Here is a 13,194-nt window from a genome sequence, read left to right on the forward strand (position 1 = left end):
GGCGCTTGAAAACAGCACGCTCAAGGAGCTTGGAAGCAAAAGGGAGGAGAGAGATGGGATGGTAGTTGGAGAGAGTGTTGGAATCAAGGGTTGGTTTTTTTAGTATGGGGGAGACAAGGGCATGTTTAAATGCAGATGGGACAGTGCCTGATGATAGGGAGAGATTAAGTAGGTGGACAAGATGGGAGCAGGCAGAAAGTGAGAGGTAGCGGAGGAGACGTGAAGGGATAGGGTCAAGGGGGGAGGACGGAAGGGGGGGGAGGACTGGATGAGGGACATGACTTCCTCTCCAGATACAGGGGAGAAGAAAGTTAGAGTCGGTAGAATTGAAGGAGAGGGGTGATCTGGGAAGAGAGGAGGTGGATAGCAGGGGGACTGGTGGGATATGATGTCCTGATGTATGGAGTCAATTTTAGATGTAAAGTAGGTAGCATAATCAAGGGCAGAGAGCAAGGAGGGGAGGCGAGGAGGGGGTGGGTGAAGGAGGGAGTTGAAGGTGGTGAAGAGATGTTGGGGATTTGAGGACTGAGAGGAGATGAGGTTCTTGAAATATGACTGTTTAGAAAGGGAAAGGGCAGCACTGTAAGATGAGAACATAAATTTGAAATGGAGAAAATCAGCCTTAGAGCATGATCTTCTCCACTGTCGCTCAGCAGTTCGCGAACACTTTTGCAGGTATCTGGTGCATTTGGAATGCCAGGGTTGAGGTGTAAATCTGCGGGGGTGAATAGTGATCGCCGGAGCAACAGAGTCCAGAGCAGAAGTAAGGGAGGTATTGTATAGAGAAATGGCTTGTTCAGGGCAAGAGAGAGAAGATAGGGGAGAGAAGTGGGTCAAGCTGGGAAGAAAAAGAAATGGTGTCAATAGCATCAATGTTACGCTTAGTGATAGTGGCCATAGGAGGTAGAGGAAGGGAAGGAGAGAGGGATAGGTTAAAAGAGAGAAGGTGATGGTCTGAGAGGGGGAATGGGGAATTGGAGTAATCCGAAATATCACAATGGTGAGTGAAGACCAGGTCAACCAATTCAAGCTCTATTAGGATGTTTATAAAGTGCAGTGTGCTAGACAAACATATACCATAAAACAGACATAAAAATTAATGAAAGGGCCTGCACACAGTAATAACAGCATATACAAGCTCTATTAAGGTATTATAAAGTGCAGTGTGCTAGACAAATATATATCATAAATATGCAATTCATAATAAATTAATAATGAATAAATACCGCATATAGCTGATCATATGTTTAAAATTCAAACATTAAATAATTCTTTAAAATAATTTTTTTTTTATTAAAACGGCAATGCTTATCTGGATATATGATAAAAGTTCATCAGGCAAGAAAGAGGCAGCTTTCCAACGCGTTTCGTCCTTCAGGGACTTTATCAAGGGGTGTTGCTGTCCTGGGGTGTATCTTACTTATACCCCCATTGATAAGGACTAATTGATACATTATGCTAATTCGTGGTGACATCACTTCCGGTTTGCGAATGAGCAACCACGATGTTCTGGGGACAATTCCAGCCGGATCGGAGCGACCATCACCTCAAAAGAGTAATTACATAAAGATGATTCCATGTAAAAATGTCTATAGCCAAAGGATACATTTTCCAGAGATCGTGGACGCGGGACCCACTTCCGAGTCTCCGCGTCACTTCCGCCCATACATAGTGCTGGCTTCCGCCCGTCTCCTGGTTCCGCCATGACACTGGCAGCATCCTTTTCCGCCCTTCTCCTGTTCAATGTCCATTCACCTCCATTCGGCTTCGCGCATGCGTATGGCTCTCATGTGGAAATCTGGTCACAGTGTGCCTCTCATTCTCGACTGCCATTTTAGTGAAGTCCGTTGGTTATAGACAGCAGATGACACTAGTCCATTTCTCCAAGTTACCATTTAGTTTGTGTCTGTAAACTATGGTAAAAGAACAATGTTAGATTGGGTATATATATTATTTCTCCAGGTCGAAGATGCAAATAAAATTAAGCCTATATCTAAATGGGCTCATATGATTGTGACAGATGAACATATAAACACCAATAATTATGTTATATTAACTAGTTTAAGATCCATAGCTATGGAAAACATATTGATAGTGGAAGTTGAAAAACTAGAAGGAGGTTTCAATGTCATATCTATATGGGCTCATGAAAAATTAGAAAGAGGTTTCAATGTCATGTCTATATGGGCTCATATGAATGCGACAAGTGGACATATAAACAATCATGAGTATGTTGAAATAACAAGTTTAGAATCCACACAGATGGCAAACATGATGGTAGGAGAAATTAGAGGAATTTTAAAGAAATTCCAATGTCCTATAGATTCTTATAAAAATGCAGTCATTTAATGTTCAAGTTGTTTCTTCTGGATAAGCACTATTTTGTAGTCCATAATTCCAGACCAAATGTCCTGAAGAAAAAAGGGTCTTAACTCTGAACATATTATTCCTAATATGCCTTTCAGGTAGCCAGTAAAATTCCTTCACTTATGCGCCCTTAGGCATATGTGCAATAATATATACAGCACCTGGTATTCCCTGGAGGTCCCCTATCCAAGTACTAACCAGGCCCAATTATGCTTAGCTTCCAAGATCGGTCGAGATTGGGCATTAGTATTAATGGTCAGGCTGTAGGTATTAAAACAGCAATTTATGCCCTTTAAGAATCGACCATCACAGGAATGGGGCTTGTAGCTTTCATTAAAGCCATATGGAGTCAGAGTGTTCAATTCAAAAATCCAAAACATCTCTCTTCTTGACAGTTTAGTCCATAAGTCACCTCCTCTCTCACCAAGGGTGACATGTTCAATTGCTTTAAATGTCAGATGTTCTGGATTGGAACCGTGATGTGAGATAAAATGCTTAGAGACGGCATGTCCTTCCACTTTGTTTCTTATATTTATATTTATTTTAAGTGGTCTCTTGGTTTTTCCTACATATTTAGTACCACACTTGCATTCCAAAATATATATGACAGACGTTGAGTTACAATTCATGTAATTTTTTATTTTGAATTCCTTAGTGTTGTCAAAGTTGGAAAAAACCTTCCTTTGTGGATGTAGATATTTACATATAACACATCGTCCGCATTTATAACTGCCCAGGCATTTCGGTAGTATTTGGCTTTGTTTAATATCCATATTCTTAATCATACTGGGTGCTAAAGAGTCTTTTAAATTTCTCCCCTTTCTAAACAGTATCTTGGTTTAGGGGGCAAGATCTCTTTTAGTACAGGGTCCAGCTGGAGAAGGTGCCAATGCTTATGTAGAGATTTGCAAATATCTTTCTCATGCCCATTATATTTGGTGGTAAAAGGTACTATAGTACCACTGTGATTATCCTTGGTTTTATATTCCAAAAGTTCTTTTCTTTCCAGGTTCCTTGCTCTGATTTCTGCTTTTGATAGAAGTTCTATAGGATATTCTTTCTCTATGAATCTTTCCTTGAAGGTCTGTATTTGTTCATCACAGTCTTTTTCTTCAGTGCAGTTTCATTTCACCCTATGGAACTGAGAATACGGAATGTTTTCTTTCCACTTCTTTTGATGTCCGCTCTTATAGTGTACATAGCTGTTGGTATCCACTTCTTTAATGTAATTTTTTGTTTGGATTATCTCTCCTTCACCTATAAGGATTAAGTCTAAAAGTTCTATGGATGTTATATTAAAAAATGGGATGTGAATTTCAAATTCATATCATTGTCCATAATATACAATAAAAACTGTTTCAAATCCTCTTCCGATCCTTCCCAGATCAATAAAATATCGTCTATGTACCTCTTATAAAAAACAATTTTTTCCTTAAAAGGGTTATTTTTATATATGAACCGATTTTCCCTGCGTCCCATAAAAATATTAGCGAAACTTGGGGCAAAGATAGTACCGATTGCAGTGCCACATGTTTGCCGATAAAACATATCTAAAAATTTAAAATAATTGTGATTCAAGATAAAATACATAAGATCACATAAAACATTTTGGTGTGTGGCACTGATGGACTCATCCTTCTCCAGCATGTATCTACATGCATTCACTCCTTTTTCATGTTCAATGCATGTATACAATGCTTGTACATCTATTGTGACCCAATTGTATGATTCTTTCCATTTTATTCCTTCTATGCATCGTAAAACGTGAACAGTATCTTTCAAGTATGACTCCAATCCTATAACATATTTCTGTAGGAAAATGTCCACATATTCAGATAGATGTGAAGTCAATGAATCTATACCTGCCACTATTGGTCTACCTGGAGGGTCTACCAAAGATTTATGTATTTTTGGCAGGAAATAGAATATGGGGGTAGTGGGATTGGTCATCATGAGGTACTGGAATTCATCTTTAGTCAAAATTCCACTGTGCAATCCATACACCAATAAAGTTCTCAATTCATCTGTATATTCAATTAGTGGGTCCTTCTCCAATTTTGTGTAGGAGTCCGCATCCTCCAATAGTCTCATAGCCTCTTTCAAATATGATGATCTATCCATTATGACCAGCCCCCCCCTTTATCAGCTTGTTTTATAATAATATCAGTGTCCTTTTGTAATTTTTTCAACGCCTGTTTTTCACCATTCCTTAAATTTTGTTTCTTCAAAGGTTTCATATCTATTTCACATAAATCTTTCTTTACCTTCTCGTAAACAATATCTATGTGACTTCCTTTTGACTCCAGTGGATAGTACATAGATTTCCCCTTCAGGCCTGATTTAGATGGATTTTCATTATAATTCCTAATAGGTGCCAGTTCTTTTCTTAAAAAATGTCTCTTTAACATCAGATTCCTCACAAATTTGTTCAGATCAATAAAAACATCAAATTTACTCATGTTACTTGTAGGAGCATATTTAAGTCCTTTACTGAGCAAATTTATTTCAGGAATGGTCAAGGTGTGGTTGGAGAGATTAAAGATACCTTTTTACTTTAGGTCTACCAGAGGTACCTCCATTTGAGGCTTCTTCTTCCTACCGCCTCAAGTTCCTCTTCTTCTCTTTTCCTCCTTTTCATAGGTGAGGCTAGTCTGGTGGTCTCTCTTAACGGCAGTCTTCTTATATTTCCTTGTGTGTCTAGTCCTGGAGATAAAAAACAGTCTGTATCACTGTTGGAGTCAAGATGCTGTAATGCTGTAAATCTATTACGATTCTGGACCGTGTTCAATCTTGGACATTCTTCAGTATCCTCATATCTTTTATTGTAGAACTTCCATCTCGGGGCTTGCTTCCAATTATCTACTTTATTATTATTATTATTATTATTATCCTTTATTTATACAGCGCCACATGTGTTCCGCAGCACCTTACATAGTACATAGAACTAATAGGTGAACAAGAAACAAGTAACTTACAGTACATTACAGTGCAGGACAAGGACACGACTTATATACATTGCTGAAATAGTGATTAAAGCACTCAAAATAAGCTGCCGGGAGTTGGCAGTCCCATGTTAGGTGCCCTAATGGGGAGTAGAGAGTAGAAGAAAATGTAAAGAGAAGCACATGAGGGAAGAGGTCCCTGCTCATGAGAGCTTACATTCTAAGGGGAGGGGCAGACAGACAGGCGTGACACAGAAGGGGAAGATAGGAAGGAAAGAGCATGAGGTGGGTTAGGATGAGTGCTGAAATGCGGGTCGATCTTTAGTTATTGCACCAGTTCTACACCAGTTCTTAATTTTGTTCAATTAGTAGTCCTGTTTATCTTGAATACATTTCTTTTCTTTGCCTTTGATGACTAGTTCTTCAATTTTCTCCAATTTCTTAATGAGTACTTTCTCATTTTCTTTATACTCCTCATTCTCTTTCTGATCCTGCATCTGTGTTTCTTTATTCATAATGTCTTTTTCTAGATCAGTGAGTGTTTTCTTTTTTTCACATATAATCAGCTTCATGAGGTCAAGGGAGCAACTGTGTAAAATTCTGTCCCATTCTTTAATAAAATCAGGTTTGTCTAGCTAGTCCAAAGGTGGGATTTTTTACAATTCTTAGGCCTCTTGGAATCCTATCCACAGAAATATAATGTTCTAGGCCTTTGATGTCCCATCATGCCTTAATTTCTTTTATCATTGATTTTTCAATGTCCCAAAACATATTATCTAGGTTCTCTATCAGAGCTGCACTATTTATTATAGTGCTACTCTCATTGAAGATCTTTTGGTTGTCCTGTCATTAATTCTGAACATAATTGTATTTAGTGAGGAGTAGCTACAGGTGGCCGCACAAATCAAGAATACCCAAAATAGATAAATAATAGTAGTATGAAAATAGCACCAACCAGGAGACGGGCGGAAGCCAGCACTATGTATGGGCGGAAGTGACGCGGAGACACGGAAGGGGTCCCGCGTCCATGATCTCTGGAACTAAGTATCCTTTGGCTATAGACATTTTTATATGGAATCATCTTTATGTAATTACTCTTTTGAGGTGATGGTCACTCCGATCCGGCTGGAATTGTCCCCAGAACATCGTGGTTGCTCATTCGCAAACCGGAAGTGATGTCACCACGAATTAGCATAATGTATCAATTAGTCCTTATCAATGGGGGTATAAGTAAGATACACCCCAGGACAGCAACACCCCTTGATAAAGTCCCTGAAGGACGAAACGCGTTGAGAAGCTGCCTCTTTCTTGCCTGATGAACTTTTATCATATATCCAGATAAGCATTGCCGTTTTAATAATTCCTTTTATATTTTAAAGAATTATTTAATGTTTGAATTTTAAACATATGATCAGCTATATGCGGTATTCATTATTAATTTATTATGATTTACATATTTATGATATATATTTGTCTAGCACACTGCACTTTATAATACCTTAATAGAGCTAGTATATGCTGCTATTACTGTGTGCAGGCCCTTTGATTAATTTTTATGTCTGTTTTATGGTATATGTTTGTCTAGCACATTGCACTTTATAAACATCCTAATAGAGCTTGAATTGCTGCTATTATTGTTTGCAGGCCCCTTGATTTATGTTTATATGTTTTCATGTGAATAAATTGTATATGATTATCACTTTCATCACTTTGTAGATATATTCATTAAGACCCATTGTTTTATCTTATATTATATGCAACACACCAGGCGCTTTATTTCAACTACACATAATATATTATATATATATATATATATATATATATATATATATATAGCTTTAAACAGTAACTGGTTTTATTATTACTTCTGTCTGAACTAAGTTATCAGAGATGGCCAGCAGACACTTGATGGAATCACAGGCCTCTCCAGCCTACTTGGAAATGCAAATTCATTTAGGCATACAATGATAGTCAGACTTAAAGACAATGGTTCAGTTAAAAAACACTCATCTGCACCTCACAGTATCTTTGTGTATTCCAATTACTAGTCCCAGACATGTCCACAAGACTTGTCTGTCAGCACTGAATATATAAAGTCTTTAAATATATATGTGTATTCGTGATTATGTAAAGACTTTAACAGTGTGCAGTAACACTGCAGATGTACACAACGCTAAAATAGCGCCATGCACAATGATATTATACTGACTACGCCAGATGGCGTCGTGCAGACAACGCAAACTGGCCTTGTGCAAATATTATTTTTACAATTTAGGTCTCAGCCAACCATCCAGTTTCGACAAGTTCTAATAGGCGAGATTGCTATATGGCCTATAAGAACTAGAGATGTGGTTCAGTTTTGCAGAAATCCAAAAACTCCAGAACTTTGGATTGCATATGAGTCCCTCCCTCATGATCAGGCGCCATTTCACACAGATAGGTGTATGCAGAGGATGTGGGCCGCAGTTCATGCTGCAGTACTACACACACTAGTCACCATTAGAGAATTAATAAAAATACAGTAAAATACCTCCTGCGATCCACACAAGAAATGCAGCTCAAGAATAAATGTGTTGATCACCAGACACAAAAACAATATAAACATACAGACAAAAATATTCAAGTGCTCTTTCACTAGGGAAGAGTATAATACCCAAAATAAGTGGTGACAATCTTAATCTTGTTGGAATAAATAGATCCCAAGATCCTCAAATAATCCAACAATAATACAATGCAGTAAAAGACCTCCAAAAATGAAAAAATATAGATATGTAAAGCTATAGTCACAACTGTAGAGACTTAATCCACCTTCAATACGTGATCGAATCCGGTAATAACGGTAATAGAAATGGGTTTCTCAAGTCCATAATATTCAGTAAAAAAGGCTCTGGTTCCTCAAACACAACACAATGCCCCCCAAAGTGTCAGTGCACCTCAAAATGAAATCATAGACGGAAAAGCATAGTGTAAAACCTTACAGATTTATTGATCAAAAAGACAAAAATAAAACAAACACAGGTAATAAAATTAGCTGCAAATGACCTTTTAAGAAAGGCACAATATTTATTGTATAAGGGGTATTGAGTAATTGTTCCCCTATTAAGCAATATCACCTTCCTTCTAGAATGGTATTCTCCCTCCTCAGGTCCACAGTACCAGCACTTATCATATAAACCACCAACGTGTTTCAACCATCAAGGTCTTTGTCAAGACACCTTAATAATTGATTTTAATTAATAATTCAAGGGTGTGTGTTTTTAAGAGGTAGCATATATTATATTACTGTTCTTACTGGATGTGGTTGTGCCTCCATCAGCTGCACCCCAAAAATAATAGGTTCACTTGGGGGTCTATTTATTATGTTAATTATCAGGGTCCAAATGGGGTCTTTGCAACCCAGGACTCCTTCCCATAGGGAAGGAGCAGGCTGCGCATTGCGAGCGGGAGCAAACGCCATCTAAAGATGGCAAATGTTCCTTCAGTCAAGCTCTGAATATATTGTATTTTTGGAGCTTGATGAATTCTTGTCCCCATACTACTGTATGGGGACAGCGGGCCATTGTGGGAGAGAAGGTAAGCAGGCGATATCACCTACTTGTTGAATGACCTGGACACTTAATTTCTACAATTGCAAGTGAAAATGTTAATATTCACCTGCTTTTTTAGAAATTAAGTGATGATGAATAGACCCCTTGGTGTGGTGGCAGTTAAGTTCAACTACAGTAGCTTTATGCTGGGAACACATTAGTCGATATATCGTCTGATATACAGATGTGTCCACATATGGCCAAATGTGCCGTGCCTCTAAATCTGCAAATTAGCCATGATTTATGAATTTTCTTAAAATTTGCTACTTTAATCTGATACTTAATACAAATATTTGCAGGAAAAAAAAATTAGGATCTATCTAATTGCTGCTCATCGTGGTGCATCTTAGCCTTGCTGGCATCTCGTGCAAGAAAGGAAAGGTGTATGAGGACACATCTGTATTGTTTTGAGGCAGATCAGAATGGTATATCAGGCATATCGTCTAATGTGTACCTGCAATTGTGCGTTCCTGTGTGTGGCATTCGGTATTGTGTGGTTGGCCATGCTGCACAGCCAATCACACAATATCGTATGTGGGGCTGTGCAGTGTAATGAAGAACAGAGGTATCGTTCCATTGTTCATTACATCAGGTAATGTGTGCTGGCAATCTTGCATGGTCTGGGGCGAAGGTAAATCGCCCGAACCATCGGCAAGATGGCCAGGTCATCTAATGTGTACCCGGGCCTAACTCCTGTCCTGGTGTGAATCAAACATGAATCAGTCTTTAGAAACACAGCAACACCCCAGTACTAGTGCTGGCAGTCATGGTACTTCAACACAGTCTTAAGAGAGGAGGGGGCCCTGCATGGTGTGCATTCACCATGCAGGGCCCACTGCTCTCTCCCCGGCGGCCCAGCAGCTGACTGACAAGGCTGGCCGGCCACCGCAGAAGCAGTAGACTCTGGGCACTAGAGTGTGAACGGAGTCCACTGCCGCCGTGGCCATTTTCCGGTGTTCTGTGCAGCGCTGACACCCGACGCAGGACCACGGACAGGTGAGTTTAAATTATATGGGTGCAGGGTGTGCAGTGTGGGCCCCCTGGGACCCGGGGGCTCGTGTGCCCCGCACACCCTGCACCTATTATAGATACGCCCCTGCTTCAACACCTGCTTTTAGGGAAGGTCAAGGTGTAAGATCGGGCACTCCAAATCTACACAATGTTTGACAATCTTTAAGAAAACATCAACTCTAACTATGAAGGGAAAAGTTACTGCTGAAAATAATAAAATTGCCAACATGCCATGCACCACACGCAGTGGCAAGGAAAGACTCAGACCATGGCCTTTATTTGTGAGTGGTGGTCCTGCTGCTGCTCTTTCATGCCCTATAATGTCTATTGCAATAGCCAGGGCCAAATACAGTCAGGCATCTTTTGTAACCTTGCATGAATCACCTTCAAGTTGATTTTGCCTTTAAAGCTTCGGGCAGTCTCGTACAGGACTCGGCAATGCTTGAAGTCTTCAGCCTAATACATTTACCCCTAAGGCTGAAGAACAAACTGTGTTCACAAGATTCATGTGTGGCACTACAAGAGACAGCATGCATTTGGGCCTAAGTGCATGCTGGCATTTGGAGTCCCATACCTTTACACTATAAATAATTGCAGTTTGACCTTTTAGCCTCAAAAGTGTGTGCAAACCATGGTTATTGAAAAATCCCTTTTCCGTTTTACATATAAGTACATAAAGCCATTTGTATTTACAGTAACTTTAAGTCAACACCATATTTAAGGCTACACATTCATTTCCCCATTTATACCAAGGCATTCCATGTTTATGAATCTTGCAATATACATTGTCCTTTTGGGGTAGAAAATTTCCCATGAACTATTTTAAAATTGGTTATGTTTTTATTGTGTAATTCTGTCTTAGCTGTTGTTATTTAAAAGAAATGCAAATCAAAAACTTTCTTTTAAACGTAATGCTGGCATGCACAATTAAAACCACATGTTTTGTCCTGTTCTGTCACAAGTGAAAACAAAATAAAATAGCTCATACAGCTAAAGCAAGATTCTAGCTCTTCTTTAGCATTGATCCAGAAGTAAATAATCAAACTCACCAGCATAGGTTAGGGCATTAGGTTACAGAAAACCAGATGGCTAAAAAACAATGCTTCTTTTGTTATTGTTTGGTTTTGCTATTGTACTTTGTTAATCTATTGGTTGTAACTTTCTGCCAAAATTATGATTGCAGACTCGCTGGATGCAGATTACCGTTAGCTAGTAAAGTTCACTCTGTTTCTATACTTTGAACAGCCAGATATTCTCAGTTTTCTTCAATTATGATATCTACTGACAAGGGATGTGCACCGACCCCTGTGTTTTGTTTTTGTTTTCGGTTTTGGATCTGTATATGGTTTTGCAAAACCACCCTTGCATATTTTGGTTTTGGTTTTGGTTTTGGATCGTGATCTTTTTTAAAAAAAATGATAAAAACAAGTAAAACCACATAATTTGGGCCTGTTTTTGTTCCTACAGTATTATTAACCTTAATAACATTTATGCCCAGTCATTTGCAGTAAATTTTGACCACCTCACAGCTCACAATATTGATTTTTTTCATCTAGGTTAGGCCTAGGGCCAAAATGTTGAATCCAGCTAGCTGGCTGACTAAACTATGCAACAGCAGTGGGCGGCACTAACATGTGGCCATTGTATAAAAATGAAAGGGGCATACAGGAGATGCTGAGTGTGGCCATTACTATTTCTGGACATTCATAAACAATCAAATTCAAAACGTCAGGAAACTTGTGGCCGGGAGCAGCACCCCTGACCGAGGCAGCAGTGATTGACGACACAGGCAGCACTAGGTTGCTGCTGTCTGATGATAATAAGTGTAGTACCTGGCTGGTTAGGCCAGCTGCGGGCCCTTCATAGTGGCGGGCCTTGGTGCAATGTATTGGCTGTACCGCCGCTAGTGCCGCCGGACCAGCGGACATTTTAGTTGCTGCCAGCTTCCTGCTGCATGGTAGGGGTGTACCAAGCCAGCTCTAGGCTTGGTACACCCCTAGGCATTTGCCTAGGTTGTCTATGCCTGAGCCTACTCTGAGTGAAGAATAGGAGGGATCCCTGACAGTCTGCAATTGCCCAAAATGATCAAGGGCCTATTTAGAAAAGCAGAAGAGGTGTAAAGTGCTGGGTGGGTGAGGCCATTGCCATATGGGGGTGTACACCCCCTACACTATCAGCCTCAGTGTCTCCCTAAACACATAAAAGTACAAAAATTGCATCATTTTATTAGTAATGTAGAAATACAATTTTAAAATTTATGATTTATGGCTGAAAGTGTGAGCAGCTGTTTTATGCTGTTATGGTGTTGGGTATATTTTTATGCAGGGGCCTGGAGCTGTAGTGCCATCCTCCCCATTGTTAATCTGGCCCTGTCCAGACATCACTCAATTATACTACAAACAAGTACATCAGGACCACTCCCTCATATGTTTCACTCCATGCATCTAGAAACTCTTGGGTGAAACGCACAAAGCGCCTTGTATTCCATAGATATCTGTGAAAAACAGAACCAGAACACATCTGCATTCCAAGCACGAGAGGACAAAGCAATATTAAGTGTGGTGCACTTTATATTATTCACACAACCCTGATATATAAGTAGAATCACAATACTGTTAAAAAAATCATAATCTTTATTGATTTCTTGTTAACAAAAAGTTTTCAAGGGTTCCATTTATTAGGCAAAATATTTAAAATTTACACAAAGTGAAAAATGTATAGAAGAAAATGAAAAAAGTAATGTGTAAAGAAAGAAAATATCAAACAGTATATTATCTCCATACCGCTGGATATTATATATATTTATTACTCATAAGGAATGGCTTCCAGTGTCTCTATGGCTCTTAATATAATCATAGTATGATCTGTCTATCACATACAGGCTTTTGGTCTGCAATTCACTCGTAATATGACTGAGTTTATCTGCAGTGGGTTCACTTCCCTGCAGTTATGATTTCATTAACAAATTGTATCCTATTGAAAGTTTTGTGTCGTTTTTTGTTGCAGATGGTAATATTATGTTACAATAGTAACGTTTATCATCTACTCTTGAGAGGGAATCAGAATGATTTACCGGCGGTTCAAATCCCGACGCCGGAGGCCGGAAGTGAAGATCCCGATGGCATAAGTAAATTAACTAACCCTGTCCCCCCCCAACCCTAACCCTCCTTTAGGGGTGCCTAACCGTAACCTCCCCCGTAGTGATTATCCCTAACCCCCCCTCCCCGCAGCCTAAACCTAACCCTCCCGGGGGGGTGCCTAGCCCTAACCCCCCTTCCCCTAGCCTA

This window comes from Taudactylus pleione, unplaced genomic scaffold (genome assembly GCF_031769625.1).
Source record: "Taudactylus pleione unplaced genomic scaffold, aTauple2 ptg000792l, whole genome shotgun sequence".
Classification (NCBI taxonomy): Eukaryota; Metazoa; Chordata; class Amphibia; order Anura; family Myobatrachidae; genus Taudactylus; species Taudactylus pleione.